We start from the raw sequence: 20,956 nt of genomic DNA, 5'->3' as shown, positions 1-20,956 counted from the left end.
GGAGAGTGATGAGTTGAGAGGCGGTGTATTGAGATGAGGGGGAGTTTGTTGAGGTGAGGGGGAAAGTTAAAAGGAGATGGCGGGAGCTGAGGCGAGACAGAGTGCTGAGATGGGAAGAGAGAGCTGATATGAGAGAGGGAGAATGTTGATGTGAGACAGAGTGTCGGATTTGGCCCCGCGCTCTCCCCAAATTCGGATAATCCCACCAGAGGTAATTGGATCTTGACACGGTCTGTGCCCATCTGCTCCGACTCCCATGCGGTGTGGGACGGGAAATTCATATCTTGGGGATCTTGAGGTGAGGAGCGTCGAGATGAGATGGGTAGTGTTGTGGTGCGTGGGGGAATGTAGAAGTGAGTGGGAGGATTGATGTGAGGGGGGGAACATGTTAAGGTGAGAGGGGGAGAGTTGTGTTGATTGGGGGAGTGTTGAATTGAGAGCGCGTGTTCTGGTGAGAGGAATTGATGTTAACCCTCTATGGGACAATGTAAATGTGAGAGGGGGAACTTAGAAGCGAGACGGCTAGTGTTGAGGAGAAAGGGTGTAATGTCTGTGTGATAGAGATTGTGCAGAGAGGGGAAGGGGAGTATTGAGGTGAGCGGGGGTGTGTTGAGGTGAGGGGGTGTGTTGACGTGACAGGATAGTGTTGGTGAGAGAGAGAGAGTGTTGGGGTAATGGGGAGTGCTGAGTTGAGAGTGAGGGTGTTAATGTTGTCATGTGAGTGGACCTTTCAGCAATTTTGTTTAAATCATGCAGCTTACATGGAGGTGGAGCTAAGCTGTGGCAGTCAGGTGGTGGTTTTTTTTTGGTCTTTTAGTTTAGTTTTGGGAAGCAGTTTAGCAGCAAGCTCAGAAGCAATCTCTCTCCCTCTCCCTGTCCTTCTCTTTTGAAAAGGCTGTGTTTTGTGGAACAGACTCGACTGCAACCTCTGCTGAGTTTCTCAAGGGATTTTGAGCATTCAGCCCAGGAGGCTGGACACGTGTAATAATTCGGCATTAACCTCTGTTGTATTGTGGTGATTTGGAGGGTTTTGTGGATTGGATGTTGGCTTTGGTTGGAACATACCAGAGATATTTCCTTCAGAGTTGTACATTATTGTGGTTGTTGTGTTTCTTGTTTGTAATTGTTAAATGTTCTTGCTAATTGTCTTACTATACATGTCAACAATATTCTCAATTAAACTTTGTATTGAATAAGAGTTCCTCGTGGGTCAGTTCACTCCCACCTGAAGTGAAACCTCTCGTGCTCCTTCGAGCCAGATTCAAGGTAAAGAGTTACAGGTCACTCGAGCTTCATGGAACAACTGGGAGTATCCAACCTGACTGAGAACAACTGGGGGCTCCGGGATTGAAACCTGTATTTCTTGATTGATTTTGGATTAGTGAACTCAAAGACAGTGAGCGCTGAGCAGATTTGTGTTTTCTTTTCAGGTGTTGTATTCCAGTTTAAATAGGGAGTGTGGTTTGGATTAATGTCTCTTTCAGAGGCTCAGAAGTTTCTGCGGGTGGAGGAAGTCACGCAAGTTACCTGACAGATAGTGACGAAAGCAAAGCTTTTGGAATTGGAAACACATTCCAGTTGACATTGCCTGACAGAGTACAGAAAGGAGAGATAATTGTGGCAATAGCACAACATTTGGAATTGTCAGAAGCTCAGTCAGAATCGTTGGAAATTCAGTTACAAATGAAAGTGACTCAATATAAAAAATAATTAAAACTATTTGAATTACAGGGAAAAGAAAAGGAAAGGGAGGAACAGCAAGCAAAATAATTGAATCAATCTGAATTACAGGCAAAAGGGAAAAAGGAGGCAAGGGAAAAATAGAGAGACTTTGAATATTGGAAACTGGCCTTCAAATGTAAACATCGTGTCTGATTGGCGGAGGTAAAGGGTAAAGTACAGTCTGAGGGTAGGGATGAGGATAGTGAGAGAATGAGGGGCAGAAAATACATCAGGAGATAGAAAAGGCAATGTTACAATCATCATGGGGGACTTCAATATGTAGGTTTCTAAGATTCTAAGGTGGACTGGGAAAATCAGATAGGTCGTGGATCCCAAGAAAAGGAATTTGTGGAATGTCTAAGAGAGGGTTTTTGGAGCAGCTTGTGACAGAGCCTACTACGGAACAGGCAATTCTGGATTTGGCGATGTGTAATGAGGCAGACTTGATAAGGGAACTTAAGGTGAAGGAACCCTTAGGGAGCAGTGACCACAATATGATAGAATTTACCCTGCAGTTTGAGAGGAAGAACCTGGAATCAGATGTAAAGGTATTTGAATTAAATAAAGATAACTACAAGGACATGAAGGTGGAGCTGGCCAGAGTTGATTGTAAAGGGAGCCGAGCAGGGGAGAAAGTGGAACAGCAATGACAGGAGTTCTTGAGAGTTATTTGCGAGGCACAACAGAAATTCATCCCAAGGAGGAGGAAACATGCCACAGGGAGGACGAGGAATCCATGGCTGACGGGGAAGCCAAGGGCAGCAAAAACACAAAAGGGAAAGCATCCTTAGTGGCAAGGATTAGTGGGAAGGCAGAAGATTGAGAAGCTTTTGAAAGCAAGCAGAGGACAACTTAAAAAAGCAATAAGAGGGGAGAAGATGAAATATGAGTGTAAGCAAGCTTGTATTATAAAAGAGGAGAGGAGAAGGTTTTCCAATATAAGTTAAGAGAGAGGCAAAAATAGCCATTGGATCACTAAAAAATGAGGCTGGAGAAGGAATAATAGGAAACAAAGAAATGGCAGAGGAACTGAATAGTTTGCATCAGTCTTCACGGTGGAAGACACCAGTGGGATGCCAGAGCTCCAGGAGAGTCGGGGGACACAGGTGGGTGTAGTGGCCATCACTCAGGAGAAGGTTCTGGGGAAACTGAAAGGTCTGTGGGTGGTAAATCACCTGGACCGGATGGAGTACACCCCAGGGTTCTAAAAGACATAGCTGAGGAAATTGTGGTGGCATTGGTGGTGATCTTTCTTTGATAAGGCGCAGCATAGGAGACTGTTATATAAGTTAAGTGCCAATGGTGTTGAGGGTAAGATCCTGGCATGGATAGAGGATTGGCTGACTGGCAGAAGGCAGAGAGTGGGGATGAAGGGATCTTCTCTCAGGATGGCAGCCGGTGACAAGTGGTGTGCCTCGGGGGTCGGTCCTGGGACCACAACCTTTCACAATACACATTAATAATTTGGAAAAACGAAATGAAGGCGCTGTTGCTAAGTTTGGTGATGATACAATTATATGCAGAGGGACAGGGAGTATTGCGGAAGTGGGAGGGGGGAGGGGGAGGAGGAGGGCTGCAGAAGGACTTGGACAGGTTAGGACAGTGGATAAAGAGGGGGCAGATGGAATACAAGGAGGAAAAGTGTGAGGTTATGCACTTTGGAAGGAGGAATGGAGGCAGAGACTATTTTCGAAATGGGGAAATGCTTAGAAAATCAGATGCACAAAGGAATTTGGGAGGCCTTGTTCAAGATTCTCTAAAGGTTAACCTGCAGGTTCAATCGGCAGTTAGGAAGGCAAGTGGAATACTGGCAATCATGTCGAGAGGCCCCGCACCAGGTTCAGACCCACCCAGGTTCAGACAGAGACGCTGTTCAGATTCACACAAGGTTCGGACTCGGATCATGTTCAGATTCACACCGTGTACAGACTCACCTCAGCTTCACAATCATAGAAACATTGAAATATAGGAACAGCAGGAGCAGGCCATTCGGCCCTTCGACCCAGCTCCGACATTCAGTTTGATCAGGGATCATCATCAACTTCAATATCCTGACCATCCCTTGCTCCCATATCCCGTGATCACTTTAGCCCCAAGAGCGATACATAATTTCTTCCTGAAATCACGAAAGGTTTTGGCCTCAGCTACATTCTGTGGTAGCGAAGTCCATAGGTCATCAGAGTGGAGAAATTTCTCCTCACCTCTGTTCTAAAAGGTTGATGCTTATCCTCAAACCATGAACACTCGTCCTCAACTCCCTGAGCATCAGGAACATTCTTTCTGAATCTACCCTGTCTAAACATGGTCCAATATTATATGTTTCACTCGAATGAACTCCAATGAATAAAGCCCTAACCGACTTAGTCTCTCTTCATATCACAGACTTGCCATCCCAGGAATCAGCCTGGTAAACATTCGCTGTACTCCCTCTATAGCGAGGATATCCTTCTTCAGATAAGGACACCAAAACTGCACACAATACTCGAAATGTGGCCTCAGCAATGCCCTGTACAACTGCAATGACACATCTCTCTTCCTGTACTCCAATCTTATCCCTATGAAGGGCAGCATTACAGTTGTCTTCTTTACTGCCTGTTGTACATGCGCGCTGACTTTCACTTACTGATGCATACGGACACCAAGGCCTCGCTGAGTATCCACCTCTCTCAATTTACACCCATTCAAATAATAATCTGTCTTCCTATTATTGCTGCTAAATTGGATAACTTCACATTGATCCACATTTTACTGCAACTGCTTTGCACATCCCCACACATTGAGCCTGTTCAAATCACACTGAAGCATGTCTGCATGTTTCTCATAGCTCACCCTCACACACCTTTTATCATCTGCAAATTTGGAGATGATACATCTAGTTCCATTTTCAAAATAATTAATATATAATGTGAGCAGTTGGGGTCCGTGCACAGATTCCTGCAGAACCCCACTAGACACTGACTGCTAATCAGAAAAAGGCCCATTTATTGCCAACTCTTTGCTTTCTATCAGTGAACCAGCTTTCTATCCGTCTCAAAACATTGCCTGTAATCCCATGTGCTTTCACTTTACATGGCAGTCTGCGATGTGAGACCTTGTCGAAAGCCTTCTGAAAGTCTCAATAAACACATCTGCTCACGTCACTTTCTGAACAGTAATGTCTGGGGGACACCTACCCGCCCTGGACCTGGCCGTAAGGGACCGGGCAGTAAGGGACACAAGACACAGCAATACCTCTCCACCACTTCCCTAAACTCCCACACTTACCCCAGCTCTCAGTGCTTCACTCTCTGCAGCTTGCACTCTGTGGAGCTCCCTGAGTGGGCACATTTCACAGGCCTCAGTTTGGTAGTTTATATTTGCCCGTGTCCAACTCATGAACCTGATTGAAGTCACTGCCCCCCCTCCCCCTCTAGGTCTGAGTAACCGCCGAGGGCTGACCACCTTGGAAGCATTTTTTGGAGTTTCAATGCTGGGTCCGGTTCCTGCTGCTCAGCCTCGGAAGTGAGTGGGGTTCAGCAGACCGGAGCTCGCCTCTTCCACCATGAGCGTGTGGCCCGAGTTCCCTTTATCGGGTGACAATGTGGTCGAGAGGCTAAACCCACTGTGTCCATTTCAGACTCCGAGGTTCCCACTGGCGGAGATGGGGAACAGGAGCCGGAGTGCCTGGAATTCTTTCCAAAGTTCCCGGTCTGCTGGGAATTGCTTTTTCCTGCACGGCTTGGGGCTTCATGGCTTGTAGATGATTGAAGCATTCCCATAGGATGGTATCTCCCAAGCGGACTTGATAGGAAACTGGCCCTGTTCCAGACTCGACCGTGCCTCATAACCACGTGGATCCATTGCCATGATTCTTTACCAATAACCTATCTCCTGCCTTTAGGTGCCTCTCCCGGCTGGTGGGAACGGCACTGGGTGTTAGCTCCCGCCCTCAGAAGGTCAGACTTAACATTGGGCGGAGTGAACTTCCCATCAACAACTCTGCTGGGGCTATTCCAGTTGTTGAAGAGGGGAGGTCGGGGGGAGGGTTGGAGGGTGTCATTCTGTAATTGAAGATGAAATCTGGATGGTTTGGTGTCCAAAGAGACTGAGGGATGGTATTTTGAACCTGCTTTTACTGTTTGGGCCGCTCTTTCTGCCAGGCCGTTGGATGATGGGTAATATGACACTGCCCTAACGTGTCAGATTCTGTCCAACTTCATCGAATGCACAAATTCCTGGCTGATGAAGGGTGGTCCATTTTCAGAAACAAACACCTGCGGGATCCCTGGTGTCATGAAAGAGGTGTGAAGTTTCTCCACTCTTGTCCTTGTGTTTGAGTAACTCACCCTGTGTACGGCCATCCATTTTGAATCAGCATCTACCATTATCAGGAACATAGACCCCATGAACGGACCGGCACTCTCCGTGTGCAGCCACGTCTACGGATGTCCTGGCCATTCCCACGTGTGAAGAGTAGTAATTGGTGGTACTTCTGCCCTTGTTGATATTGCCAACACTGACCCATGGGCAAATATCCGTCCCCATACCTGGCCACCAGACAGGGCAACTTGGAGGATCTTCAGTTTGCCACTCCTGGGTGGCCATGGTAAAGTTCACCATGGGATGGTGACCCTGGCTCAGGATGACACTCTTGAACCCCAAAGGCGTGTGCCATCTTCCACAGTCAGCTGCTGTCTGCCATTCCAATATGGGTGAATTCAGACTGTAACGGCCTTGTGGATTCCCCCATCAGCACTCGCTGCTTCAATTCATTCAGGAATGGGTAATTTTGCCTCCACAGCCGAATATTATTGGCAGCCACTGGGAGAGTTTTGAGAAAGTTCATGATGACCGTCTCTTCCATTGTGGGTACGACAAGTGTTTGTGAATCGTAGCCAACTCAAGGCATCGGCGTCAGTGACTCAGCCTCCTGGGTAATGGTAGGCGGACAGTAATAAAGCCCACAGCTGGATATGGGCCAATGTTATGGGCTGCACCGCCATGCAGGTACTTCTGGAATTTCTTTCCCCGAACTGTCACCATTGACGAGGTGTCACAGTGAGTAGCGCTGCTGCCTCATAGCGCCAGAGACCTGGGTTCAGTTCCTGCCTTGGGTCAATGTCTGTGTGGAGTCTGCACATTCTCTCTGTATCTGCGTGGGTTTCATCTGGTTTCTCCGGTTTTCTCCCGCAGTCTGAAAGACGTTGCTGGTTAGGTGCGTTGGCCATGCTCAATTCTCCCTCAGTGTTACCCGGACAGGCACCAGTGTGTGGCGACGAGGCGATTTTCACATTAACTTCATTGCAGTGTTAATGTAAGCCGACATTTGACACTTTATAAATGTTAAACTTCCTCTGAGTATGAATGGTTGAATATCGCTGGGAAACCTCATCGAGCTGTCAGTATAAGTGCACGTGAATAAGTTCATAATTGGAAACAAGAATCCTCCTGCCAGCTTTGAAGCTCAGTCCTCAATCAGAGGGATTGGGTATTTATCCAGCTGTGAGAAACAGTTTACCGTTTGTTTAAAATTTCCCAGTACAAAGTATTTGTATTCACTCTTGGGACTTGGGTGTCACTGGCCGGCCAGCATTTATTGCCCATCCCTAGTTGCCCATGTTCAGAGGGCAATTAAGTGTCAACCACTTGGAGTCACATTTAGTCCTGACCACATAAGGACGACAGATTTCCTTCCCTGGGACATTGGTGAACCAGATGTGTTTTTCCGAAAATCGACACTGGTTTTATGGTCACCAGCTGATTCTGAATTCCAGATATATTTATTCAAATTCCACCATCTGCTGTGACGGGATTCGAACCCGGGTGCACAGAACTTTAGCTGAGTTTCTGTATTAATAGTGTAGTGATAAAACCACCAGTCCATCACATCCACACCCAGAGTGTACACACCCTGACTTCCGGTAACCGAGACACACCATATTATATACGTCTGCAGGGCTCCCGGATTGGACAGCATTAACTGTCCCAATCAGGGAGCTCATATTCCAATAACTCCACCTGATGGTTATCGTTAAAGTCATTAAGTATGTCTCTCTGTCTTTCTGTGCATGCCTCTCTCTGTATCTCTCTCTGTGTGTGTATATATATATATATATATATATATATATCTGTCTGTTTCTCTGTGTCTCTTACTGTCTCTCTGCATCTCCCTCATTCACCTTCTCTCTACACTCTTCCTCTGTGTCTCCTCCCCCCTCAGTCTCACTCTCCTTGTCCCTCTCCTTCTCTGTCCCCCTTTTCTTATTTCTCTGTCTTTCTCTCTCTCTCGACCTCGCTCTGTCTTTTGCTCTTGCTGTGTCCATTGTACTCATTCAGTCTCACTGTTTCAAATTCACTGACGCTCTCTGTCTCTGTTTCTCTCTGCCTCCCTTTCTGTCTCCCTTTCCGTCTTAGTCTCCCTTTCTCATTACATTCTGCCATCTGTCTCCCTCTGTCTCCCTTTCTCATTCCCTGTCCATCTCCCTCCCCATTTCCCCCAATCTCTATCCCTGTTTTTCTCGGTCTGGGAGAGTCCCTATCTGTCTCTGTTCTTTCTCTCTCTCTCTCTCTCTCGCTCTCTCTGTTTCTCTCCCTGTATCTGTTTGAAACTCTTTCAAACGGTGTCACGCTCCATGTATTTGTACCCGTCCCTCTCTCTGTCAACCTCCGTCTCTCTATCACGCCCAGTTTTGCTCTCACTGCCCTCTCTCTCTCTTTATCTGTCACTCTCTCTGTCTCTGTGAGGCTGTTTGTTATTTATATTTGAAAGTCCAATAGAAAGAGTCAGGGGTCTTGTAGTTGTAGTTTCCTGTCAGGGTCTCATGAGTTGAAGAATTGCAGTAAGGGGATATTTCAGCAGATGTATTAGCTGCTGTCTGAAGTGAGTCTGTGTCACAGCATAAATGGCAGTGTTTGTACAACAACTTGTGAGTTGCAACATGAAACCAAATTCCATAACATAGTAATCTAACCAGACAGACCGATAGCCCAAATTATACATCCGTTTACATATCGAATAAACCATTAATGTCGACCATAAGAGGATGAAATTGGCTGAGATAACAAACAGTAAAATGATGGATTTCCTGCGACTCTCCATCTCTGGGTCTCTGGGATTCTCCCCACTGCTGTGAGTCCGGAGTCTCCTGCGGGCTCTGCTGCTCATTAAAATGTGTCTGACGGTGAAAACGTTGAGCACCAGAATCAGGACAAACGGGACAGCCGGGGTTAGAATGTTGTGGAGGAACTCGATTGTTGTCCAGACCGGAGATTCCATCACATCCACTGTGACATCACAAAACCAGGGGATGTTCCCCAGCAGATATCTATTTAATAACATAAAATACCAGAAGATGTTCTTTAAACAGCTCAGCACCGTCACTGTTCCCAGAACCACAGCCGACGATTTCTCACTGCAATATTTACTCTTCAGCTTGGGGCAGCAAATGGCCACAAATCGATCAAAGGTGAAAGTGACGGTGAACCAGACAGAACAGTCAGTGGCTGCATAAAGCAGGACGGCGTGGATGTTACACACGGGGACCCAGCGCAGGAAATCAAACTGTTCCCGATAAATAATGGGAATGTGTCTGAATATCAGGTCGAGGATAACGACCAGCAGATCCCCCGCTGACATGGCCACCAGGTAACGAGTCACACATTTGGACAGACCACAGTTTCTGCTCGTCAGAGTCACAATTGTGATTATGTTCACTGTCAGGAAGGGAAATAAAGAATAAAATTAGACAGGATTCAGGGAAAGAAGTTACCATTTGGACTGAGGATGGGTTAAAATAAAAAAGAATGTATACACATAAAATGACTTAAATCTTTTTTTTAAACCAGCACGTCTTTTGCAGTGTGAGAGGAAAGTGGAGCATCCGGAGGAAACCCACACAGACACGGGGAGAAGGTCCAAACTCCACACAGACAGTGACCCAAGCCTGGAATTGAACCCAGCTCCCTGACGCTGTGAATCAGCAGTGCTAACTACTGTGTCACCGTGCAGTCCATGGTAGCAACACACTGGTATACATTTGGGAGAGAGCTTTCCGGAGAGTCCACAACATTGACCCTCACTCAGCTCCAAGGGTGAGGGAGTAAACCCTGACAGAAAATCCAGACTGGAATCCTGTAGATGGTAATCTGTCGTCTCTCAGACAGTTTACTGACAACCCCTGCAACAGAGCTGGTACCAAAGAGGGCTGGTTTGACCCTTGCCTCTGGACAATACTAACAATTGGCAGAGGGAGATCCTGATGCCTTGACAGCACAGAATCTCTATTATATTTACACAGAACTGTACCCTGGAGAGGAGATCACAGCATTGTGGCCACTGTTAGCACAACACAGGAAAAAATAGTAATCTCACACTCGATTGGCACAGAACACAACTTCCAGTGTTTCTTTCAAGAGTGGGAGAAAGTTTCAGGGTTCAGCGAATCGCTATCGTCCATAATGCTCAGTGCGATTACTGCTGTCCCACGTTGGTCTACTGGACCAGTGCAGCTGCAGTCGTCTCTCGGCAGGAAGGTTGCCAATCTATGCACCAGGTAAAACTCAAACAAAGGCCAGTACCAAAGGAAAAGCCAAGCAGGCTGCCTTAATGCCTATCGTCCGGTGACTCTGATGTCCAATATTATGAAATGCATCAAAAGGTTAGTCATGGCATGAATCAGTTCCGGCTTCCCAGATTGCCTGGATCCACGACAGTTCACCGACATCCACAACAGGTCCACAATGCCATCTCCCGGGCCCGACAGTGAACCCTGGAACACAGACTCGTGTTTATCAACTACAGCTCAGCCTGCAACACCATTAGTCCTACGAAACTCATGTCCAAAGTTCGTGGCGCTGGGCTTGGCTCCTGCCTCTGCAATTGGATCCTCAACTTCCTAATCCATAGAGAGCAAAATTAAGGACAATCAACAACATCTCCTTCACAATCATCCTGAACAGCGGTGCCCCGTAAGGCTGCGTCCTCAGCCCCTTACTATACTCCTTATACACTGGTGACTGTGTGGCCAAATTCCCCTGCAACTCGGTTCCCAAGTTTGCTGATGACACCTGCAGTGGGTCGGAGGAAGAGACAGAGAATCTGGTGAACTGGGGCGACAACAATAATCTCTTCCTCAATGTCAACAAAGCAAATCGACTTCTGGAAGCCTAGTGGAGTACATGCCCCGATCTACATCAATGGGATGAAGTTGAAATAGTCGAGAGCTTCACGTTTTAGGGTCCACATCACGAAAAACCTTTCCTGGTTCCTCCATGACGTCCCTATAATTAAAAAAGTCTCCGAACGCCTCTATTTTCTCAGAGGTTTAGGGACATTTGGCATGTCAGCTGCGACTCTCATCAACTTTTACAGATGCACCATAAATAACATTCTAGCTTGGTATGGCTCCTGCTCTGTCCAAGACTGCGAGAAACTTCAAAGCTTGGTGAATGCAGACCAGTCCATCACTCAAACCAACCTCCCACTCATTAACTCTGTCTCAACCTCCCGTTACCTCACAAAAGCAACCAGCCTAATTCAGGAATAGCGCACCACGGACATCAACTTTTCCCACTTGTTCCATCAGAGAAAAAGATAAAAAATGTGTGAGGACATGGACCAACCGACTCATAGAATCATAGAATCACTACAGTGCAGAAGGGGGCCATTTGACCCATCGAGTCTACACCGACAACAATCCCACGCAGGTCCTATCCCCGAAATCCCACATATGCACCCTGCTAATCCCCCAAACATACATATCCCAGGACGCTAATGGGCAGTTAACATGGCCAATCAACCTAACCTGCACATTTTGGACTGTGGGGGAAAACTGGAGCATCCGGAGCAAACCCATGCGCATACGGGTGGAATGTGCAAATTCCACACAGACAGTGATCCAAGCCGGGAATCGAACTCAGGTTCCTGTGAGACAGCAGCGCTAACCATTGTGCCACCATGCTGCCGACTCAGGAACAGCTTCTCTGCTGCCATCAGACGTTTGAATGGACCCACATTGCATTAAGATGATATTTTACTACATCCTAGCTATGACTGCAACATTACATTCTGCCCTCTCTCCTTCTCTATGTACAGTATGCTTTGTCTGTATGGCACTCAAGCAACAACACTTTTCACTTTATATCCAATGTTATGAAATGCATCAAAAGGTTAGTCATGGCATGAATCAATTCCGGCCTCCCAGATTGCCTGGATACACTACAGTTCACCAACCTCCCCAACAGGTCCACAGACACCATCTCCCTGGCCCAACACTGAACTCTGTAACACTGTAACCCTGAACATAGAGAAGGAGAGAGTGCAGAATGTAATGTTGGACTCAGAGCGAGGGTGTAGAATAAGATCATCTGAATGCGATGTGGGCCCATTAAAACGTCAGATGGCAGCAGAGAAGAAGCTGTTCCTGAGTCGGCAGCATGGTGGCACAATGGTTAGCACTGCTGTCTCACAGGGACCTGAGTTCGATTCCCGGCTTGGATCACATATTTATTATATGTGAAAATAATAAACCAAATCAATTCAAATCAAATCAGTCTTTTGCATCTCAAGCTGAAACATCAGCACGATGTGCCCTGACCTTACCAATGAACTTATGCAGGTTGATGATGTACACGGGACGGCTGTGACCGAGACTGAATTTACAAGGCTGAATGTGGACATTGGGGAGCTGCGAGAAACTGGACTTGCTCACAGTGGATTCTTTCCAGAGGAACACCACACGTTCTTGTAATAGGAGAAATCCCAACAGGCGAGATGTGAGAATGGAACAAAGTTTTAAAAAGAAGCTTCACTGGTGCTGATGGAATCCCAGGAATTGAAATGGGATCCCTGATGCTGTGAGGCAGCAGTGCTAACCACTGTGCCATACTGCCATCCTGCAAGGTGCCCTGGAGATATCCAAGATCACGGCCAGGACACCACCATCACCATATCCGTGTTCGGGAAATGATTGGAAAACAACCTGAGGGACAGAATTAATCTCCACTTCGAGAGGTAAGGATTTATGAACAATAGTCAGCGTGCCTTTGACAGGGGGAGATCATGTCTGACAATTCGCTGGAATATATTGAGGAGGTGACTGGATGAGGAGATGAGGGAAGTGCAGTCGATGTAGTCTACGTGTTCTTCAGAAAAGCTTTTGACAAATATGGAAGACTGAACAAGGAAGTGATTCCGATTGGAACCAGGTCAATTTGGTAAATTATATTCAAAATGGCTGAGTGGCAGAGGGTGATGGTGGAAGGTTGTTTTTGTGACTGCAAGCCTGTGTTCAGTGGGGTTCCACAGGGATCGATGCTGGGTCCCTTGCTGTTTGTAGTGTACATTGATGGTCTGGACATGAATGTGTGAGGTGTGATCAGTAAGTTTGCAGATGATACAAAAATTGGTGGTGTGGTAAATATTGAGGAGGAAAGCCTTAGATGACAGGAATCATAGAATCCTACAGTGCAGAAGGAGGCCATTCAGCCCATCGAGTCTGGACTGAGCACAATCCCACCCAGGCGATATCCCCTGAACCCCATGCATTTACCCAAGCAATTCTCCCTGACAGTAAGTCCAGTATATCCTGGCCAATCCACCTAACCCACAAGTCTTCCGACTGTGGGCGGAAACTGGAGCACCCGGAGGAAACCCATGAAGACACGTGGAGAATGTGCAAACTCCACACAGATGTGGTCCAAGCCAGAAATGGAACACACGTCCCTGGCGCTGTGGGGCAGCAGTGCTAACCACTGTGCCACCGTGCTGAGGAAACTGAAAGGCTGGGCAAATGGGCAAATGTAATTTACACCTGACGAATGTGAGGCCATGCATTTGGGACGACTATCCGGGCAAGGAAATGTACCATGTCCGGTCGAGTCTGAGGAAGTGCAGAGGACCAGAATGAATTTGGGCTGCAGATATGTGGATCTCCAAAAGCAGCAAGACAGGTAGATGAGGTGGTTAAGACGACATGTAGGATACTTGCCTTTAGCAGCCGCAGCATAGACTATAAGAGCTGGGAGGTGATGATGGAAGTGTATAAAATGCTGGTTGGACCAGAGCAAGAGAACTGTGCACAGCTCTGGTCATCACACTACAGGAAGGATGTGATTACACTGGAAACGGTGGAGAGGAGATTCACCAGGATGCTGCCTGGGCTGGAGAGTTTCAGCTATGAGGAGAGGCTGGTTAGGCTGGGTTTTTTACCTTAGAGCAGAGACGGCTGGAGGTGGAGTGGGTGTAGTGGGTGGTGGTGGGGAATGCTTTCAGGTGGGGGCGGGGGGTGGGGGGGGGGAGCTGAGTGATATGAACACAATTATGTGGCACACGGATAGGAAGAAACCTTTTCCCTTTAGTAGAGGTGTCAATAACCAGAGGGGCGTGGAGTTAAGGTAAAGGGCAGGTGTTTGTGTGGATTTGAGGGAAAATGTTTTCATCCACAGGGTGATGGGATCTGCAGCTCACGGCCTGAAAGGATGGTAGAAGCGGGAAAAACCACAAGAGGCATTTAGATCAGCAACTCAAACGCCAGAGCATATAATTATTAAACTAGAAAGAGTGCAGAAAAGATTTCCGAGGATGCGACTGGGACTTGATGGATTGAGTTATAAGGATAGGCTGAATAGACTGGGACTTTTTTCTCTGGAGCGTAGGAGGCTGAGGGGTGATCTTCTAGAGGTCTATAAAATAATGAGGGGCACAGATCAGCTCAATAGTCAATATCTTTTCCTAAAGGTAGGGGAGTCTAAAACTAGATGGCACAGGTTTAAGGAGAGACGGGAAAGATACAAAAGTGTCCAGAGGGGCAATTTTATCACACAGAGGGTGGTGAGTGTCTGGAACGAGCTGCCAGAGGCAGTAGTAGAGGCGGGTACAATTTTATTTTTAAAAAGCGTTTAGATAGTTAAATGGGCACGATGGGTATAGAGGGATATGGGGCAAATGTGGGCAATTGGGATTAGTTTAGGGGTTTAAAAAGAAAGGGCAGCATGGATAAGATGGGCCGAAGGGCCTGTTTCCATTCTGTAAACTCTATGACAAGGCTATGGATCGAGTGCTGGAAAATGGGATTGGATTGGATAGGTGTTTGATGACCTATTCAGACATAATGGTCGAAGGGCCTCATTTTGTGCTGTTAAAACTCGATGGCTGTTGGACCACCCACAGCAGTGGCCCCATCACTTGCAGCTCTCACAGCGCTGGCTGGGATACCCACTACCTCCCAAACCTATCTGGTTGCAAATGCGCAATTGCAGCCAGCAGTGAGCTGCCTGGTCTGAGAGAGACATCTGTCAGCTCTCTGCTGCTGCAGCGAGCCTCAACACAGCAGCTGCCCCCAGGTAGTCCGGGGGTCCTCAGCTCTTTCTGAGCAGCCCCCGACCAGATATAGACCCAGCCCCCTCCCCACCACCTGGACCAATCACCGCCCCTTCCCCCACACCAATTGCATGCAGAGTGTCAGCAGGGCACGCCTCCTTAACCCACTGTGCAGGCAGAGAGGCAGCAAGATCCCCCTCCCTACCCCACTGTGCAGGCAGAGAGGCAGCAAGACCCCCTCCCTACCCCACTGTGCATGCAGAGAGGCAGCGAGACCCCTCCCTACCCCACTGTGCATGCAGAGAGGCAGTGATGCCCCCCTCCCTACCCCACTGTGCATGCAGAGAGGCAACCAGACCCCCTCCCCACCCCACTGTGTATGTAGAGAGGCAGCGAGACCCCCTCCCTACCCCACTGTGCATGCAGTGAGGCAGTGAGACCCCCTCCCTACCCCACTGTGCATGCAGAGAGGCAGCGAGACCCCCACACTACCCCCACTGTGCATGCAGAGAGGCAGCGAGACCCCCTCCCTACCCCACTGTGCATGCAGAGAGGCAGCGAAACCCCCTCCCTACCCCACTGTGCATGCAAAGAGGCAGTGATGCCCCCCTCCCTGCCTCCACCAATCACGTTCGGTGTGGCAGCGAGACCCCCTTCCTACCCCAATGTGCATGCAGAGAGGCAGTGATGCCCCCCTCCTTACCAACACCAATCACGTGCAGAGTGGCAGCGGGGACCACCCCACCCCACAGACAGCGGGCAGTGTGGTAACGGCACCCTCTCCCACCCAGCAACTACGTTCAGAGTCGGCCCCGCTACCTTCAGGCTCCGCCCCTGTAGACCCCACCACCTCATGCCCCACTCCCTGGTACTGCCCGGTGGGCATTGCCCAAGGGGCACCTACCTTTGCCCTCGACCTTGCCCGGTGTCCTCAATGGCCTTCAGTTCTCCCGGCGAGGTCATCATGACTCGTCCTCATACATGTGGCCAGCTGTTTTCCTCACCGGACCCAACCTCTCCCGGTGAGGCTGCAAAGGCAAGTGTGGCGCACAATTCCATCCCAGGCTCACTAATTTCATTTAAATTTGTTTTAAAATAGATTGAAATAATTTATTCAGCCTCTTGCCGGAAATGGGCAGGAGACTGAATCCGCTGTTTATCCATTGCCGGTGAAGGTTGCAAGAGGTGAGAAATGGGACGTGGACCTGAGTTCCAGGCTGTCACGCGGTTTTACTTGATCACCCCACCATCAATGGACAGGGAGTAGCTGTTATCCTGCCCCCCTATCGTGTGTGTGTTGCGTGTGTCTATATTGTCTGTACCAGTATGCATGTGTGTGTGTGCGTGTTTGTGTGTGAGCAACAGAGTACCTGACGAGTGTTCCTAAGTGTGCGTTATTCTGGAGTGTTGCAGCAATTTTGGTTCTTGAATTTGTGTGTGAGTGGGAGTATCTAAATCTGATTGCTTCTATCAACAAATGTGTGTTTTAATGTATGTGTGTTTGGGTGTGTCTGTGTGTTTGTATTCCTGTTGCTCTCGGAGAGCTTGTGGTGGCACAGGGGATAGCATTGCTGCCTCACAGCAGCAGAGGTCCTGGTTCAATTGCAGGTTTGGCCACTGTCTGTGCAGATTCTGCATGTTCTCCCCATGTCTGCGTGAGTTTCCTCCGAGTGCTCCAGTTTCCTCCCACTATCTGAAAGTTGTGCTGGTTGGGTGCATTGGCCGTGCTAAATTTTCCCTCAGTGTACCTGAACAGGCGCTGGAGTGTGGTGACTCGGGGATTTTTATAGTAACTTCATTGCAATGTTAATGTTCGCATACTTGTGACACTGATGAATAAATTTCAAATTTAATGAAATATGTTTTCTCTCTGTGAGATCCTGCTGTGCAGATATGACCAATAAAATTAATTCTGTGGCCTGGTGATTGGGTGGGTGAACTGGTGTTATATGCAGAGGGTGAAAAGGATTCTGTCTCAATATTTTACGCATGAAGGAATAGTGTTTGAGGTCACATGTCTATGGAAAGTCACAGCACTCAGAAGACATCCCAGCCCATAGACCCTGAGACAATTGTCAGTGGCTGAAAGAATTAATAACCGGATACAGAGATTCAACAAGAGCAGCAAACCCAGTACAGGAAATGACAAGAAAATCAATACAGTTAAACAGCCTTTCTAGAATTAGGAACTGGACACAGGGGACGGGAGTTTCCAGCCTCACTCTTCCCCAAGCTGCAAAATCCCACCCGTGTTCAACAGACCTTCCCATTCTCCGCCCCTCGCCTGCTCCGATTCCCGTGGCGGTCGGGCCGGTCCAATTCCAGCCAGAGACTTACCCGGAACACCAACAATCGCCAGGAGGGGATAGTAAATACATTGAATCACCCTCAGTAGATATTGAGTCCGATCAGCTGATGTCATAATCCAATAATAATCAGTAAACACAGAAATCCAATAGAATAAACTCCTGTCCTTGGTTGGAACATTCCGGTTCATTGTTCCCAGATTCTGATCCATTGTTGCAAGATTCCAATCCATTGTTCCCAGATTCCGATCCATTGTTGCAAGATTCCAATCCATTGTTCCCAGATTCTGATCCATTGTCGTAACATTCCAATCCATTGTTCCCAGATTCTGATCCATTGTTGGAAGACTCCAATCCATTGCTCCCAGATTCTGATCTCTCCTCTCCCTCCCTCTCTCTCCACAGCCGCTGATCTCTGTTGCTGTCGGAGTTGCCGCTCCCGCTGACCCAATGGGACAACACATTGAACGGAATCCCTTATTAATAGAAGAGGGGAATCCCTCCAGGCACACTAATCAGATCCATGGAGACTCACATCAATTCCAGTCACTAAACAAACAGCTTCACTTAACCCCCTTCAATCCAACACTTTTTATACCCAACGTAGAACAGTTACAGCCTCGATGGGGTGTTGAGGGTCAGGGAGGGATGGAAAGTTGGAAATAATGTAGGGTCAATATTAATTCGATACAGCAGAGATCACTCTGCTAGTGTTAATTTCGAGACGACGAGAATACAAAAGCAGGGGTGTACTGCTGAGGGTTTATAAGACACTGGTCTGACCGCATTCACAATATTGTCAGCAATTATGGTCCCCGTATCTAAGGAAGGATGTGCTGGCCTTGGAGAGGGTCCAGAGCAGGTTCACAAGAATGATCCGGGGAATGAAAGACTTGACGCATGAGGAGCGTCTGATGTCTGGGGGTCCACACTCGATGCAGTTTGGAAGTATGAGGAAGGGGATAACATTGAAACTTACAGAATAATGAACGGCCTGGATAGAGTGCACTTGGGGAAGATGTTTCCATTAGTTGGGGAGACTTGGACCCGAGGGCACAGACTCAGAGGAAAGGGACGGCCCTTTAGAAATGTGATGTGGAGATGGCGGTGTTGGACTGGGGTGTGCGCAGTAAGAAGTCTCACAACACCAGTTTCCCACTCACCTGATGAAGGAGCAGCGTTCCGAAAGCTCGTGATTCGAAATAAACCTGTGGGACTTTAACCTGCTGTTGTGAGACTTCTTAGTTCAGAACTGAGACGAGGAGGAATTTCTTCAGCCAGAGGGTGGTGAATCCGGCACGGTAGCACAGTGGTTAGCACTGCTGCTTCACAGCTCCAGGGACCTGGGTTTGATTCCCGGCTCGGGTCACTGTCTGTGTGGAGTCTGCACGTTCTCCCCGTGTCTGCATGAGTTTTCTCCGGGCGCTCCGGTTTCCTTCCAAAGTCCCATAGAAGTGCTGGTTAGGTACATTGGCCATGCTAAATACTCCCTCAGTGTTATCCAAACAGGCGCCAGAGTGTAGCAACTGTGGGATTTTCACAGTAACTTCATTGCAGTGTTGATGTAAGCCTACTTGTGACACGAATAAATAACCTTTATACTTATTCACTGATGCTTGAGTGTTAAACCTCCCGATACAATCAGCACTTGTTTACACAGCAAAATCAATCCCATTCCAAGAGATACATGGGAGAGTGAACATCGAAGGGTCTGTTCCTCTGCAGCACTTTTCTTTGTTCTTAAGGCATCTTTAAGCATGTTGATTTGGAAATAATTTTATCCAAGATTTAACATAAATCTTCTTCACATCAGGTTATGGATCTCACTTTTATGGTCAGAAAAACATCCTTCAGTTCAGTTCCTGTTGTTCAACTCCTCCAAAACAGTCATGGGGGCGATGGGTTATTCACTCAGACATTTCCCTCAGATGCTTTTAATGTGATAATCCTTGGAAATTTAAACAGATAGTGAAAAAATCATGACAGTTCAATGAATCCGATCACATTGCAGAATGCCAAGACTAAAATAACCTGCTGCCTGGCTAATTGGATTAGCTATGTTGCCTCACAGCACCAGGGACACAGGTTCGATTCCCGGCTTGGGTCACTGTCTGTGCGGAGTCTGCATGTTCTCCCCATGTCTGCATGGGTTTCCTCCGGCTGCTCCGGTTTCCTCCCACAGTCTGAAAAACGTGCTGTTAGGTGGATTGGCAATGCTAAAGTGTCCTTAGTGTCCACAGATGTACTGGATAGGTGGATTGGCCATTCTACATTGCCCCTTAGTGTCCACAGATGTACTGGATAGGTGGATTGGCCATTCTACATTGCCCCCTAGTGTCCACAGATGTACTGGCTAGGTGGATTGGCCATTCTACCTTGCCCCTTAGTGTCCACAGATGTACTGGTTCAGTGGATTGGTCATTCTACATTGCCTCTTAGTGTCCACAGATGTACTGGTTCGGTGGATTGGCCATTCTACATTGCCCCTCAGTGTCCACAGATGTGCGGGTTAGGTGTATTGGCCATGCTAATTGCCCCTTACTATCCAAAGATTTGCAGGTTAGGTGAATTGGTCATGCTAAATTTAGCACTCATGCCACGCTGAATCGTATAATTCTAGTGCAGAAGGAGGCCATTCAGCCCATCGAGTCTGCACCGGCCACAATCCCACCCAGGCCCTGTCCCTGTAACCCCATGCATTTACTCTAGCAAGTCTCCCTGACACTAAGGGGCAATTTAGCATGGCCAATCCACCGAACCTGCATATCTTTGGACTGTGGGAGGAAACCGGAGCACCCGGAGGAAACCCACGCAGACACGGGGAGAACGTGCAAACTCCACACAGACAGTGACCCGAGGCCAGGAATCGAACCAGGGTCCCTGGCGCTGTGCCACCCCACGAAGTATCAATCTATTTCTGAATATGAAGATTAATTAATGTTGGGGGTACAGAGTGTGAGCAGAATAAGAGGATTTTCGGGCACCTTCGTGTTGAGCTGGGCCAGAGAACGGGGCTTTAAACATTTCAATTCAGTTTGTAAAATCTGGAAATAAGTCAGTGAAAATAGCGGTGAAGTTGATGGGTTGTTTTAAAAGCCTGACCAGTTCACTGATGTACTTCAGGAGAGGTCCTTACCCAGGCTCAGCTCTACGTGACTCCAGCCCCACACCAATGTGGTTGACTCAACTGTCCTCTGAAGTGACTGAGTCTGCCCTGTGTTTGTAAGAAAGCTCCAACGATGAATTTCCAAGGATGGACACTAAAGTCAGCAATGCCCACACACTGAGAATGAACAATACCGATTTTGGCACGAAACATCGGTTATGTTACACCACACTAAGGGCCTCATGGTCTGATTTGCCAGCGGGATAAAGCCTCAGACCAGCAGGTTGTGTAGTGTCCAAAGATGTGCAGGTTGGGTGGATTGGCCATGCTAAATTGCCCCTTCGTGTCCAAAGATGAGAAGGACAGGTGGATTAACCATGCTAACTTGCCCCTTCGTGTCCAAAGATATGGAGGATCGGTTGATTGGCCATGTTAAATTGCCTTAACGGGCGCGAAAACTTGGTAAAGTCAGGTGTGAGGCGATTAGTACAATCCGTGCAGATGTCCACTTTACCAAGGCCCGAA

The 20,956-nt window shown here is 47.9% G+C and overlaps 1 long non-coding RNA gene across 1 annotated transcript in view; it reads left to right on the top strand.

Annotated features, from left to right (window-relative positions):
* LOC144482100 (uncharacterized) overlaps window positions 1–20,956 on the top strand; it is a 44,933-nt gene that overhangs the window by 12,463 nt on the left and 11,514 nt on the right. The window contains exon 2 of the long non-coding RNA XR_013495855.1: window positions 12,602–12,712. This is a non-coding gene — a long non-coding RNA (uncharacterized LOC144482100). The remainder of the gene's footprint in view (window positions 1–12,601; window positions 12,713–20,956) is intronic.

The sequence above is a fragment of the Mustelus asterias genome (assembly GCF_964213995.1).
Source record: "Mustelus asterias chromosome 26 unlocalized genomic scaffold, sMusAst1.hap1.1 SUPER_26_unloc_14, whole genome shotgun sequence".
Classification (NCBI taxonomy): Eukaryota; Metazoa; Chordata; class Chondrichthyes; order Carcharhiniformes; family Triakidae; genus Mustelus; species Mustelus asterias.
Note: the sequence above shows the minus strand (reverse complement) of the source record. Positions and strands in the feature narration are given on the sequence as shown.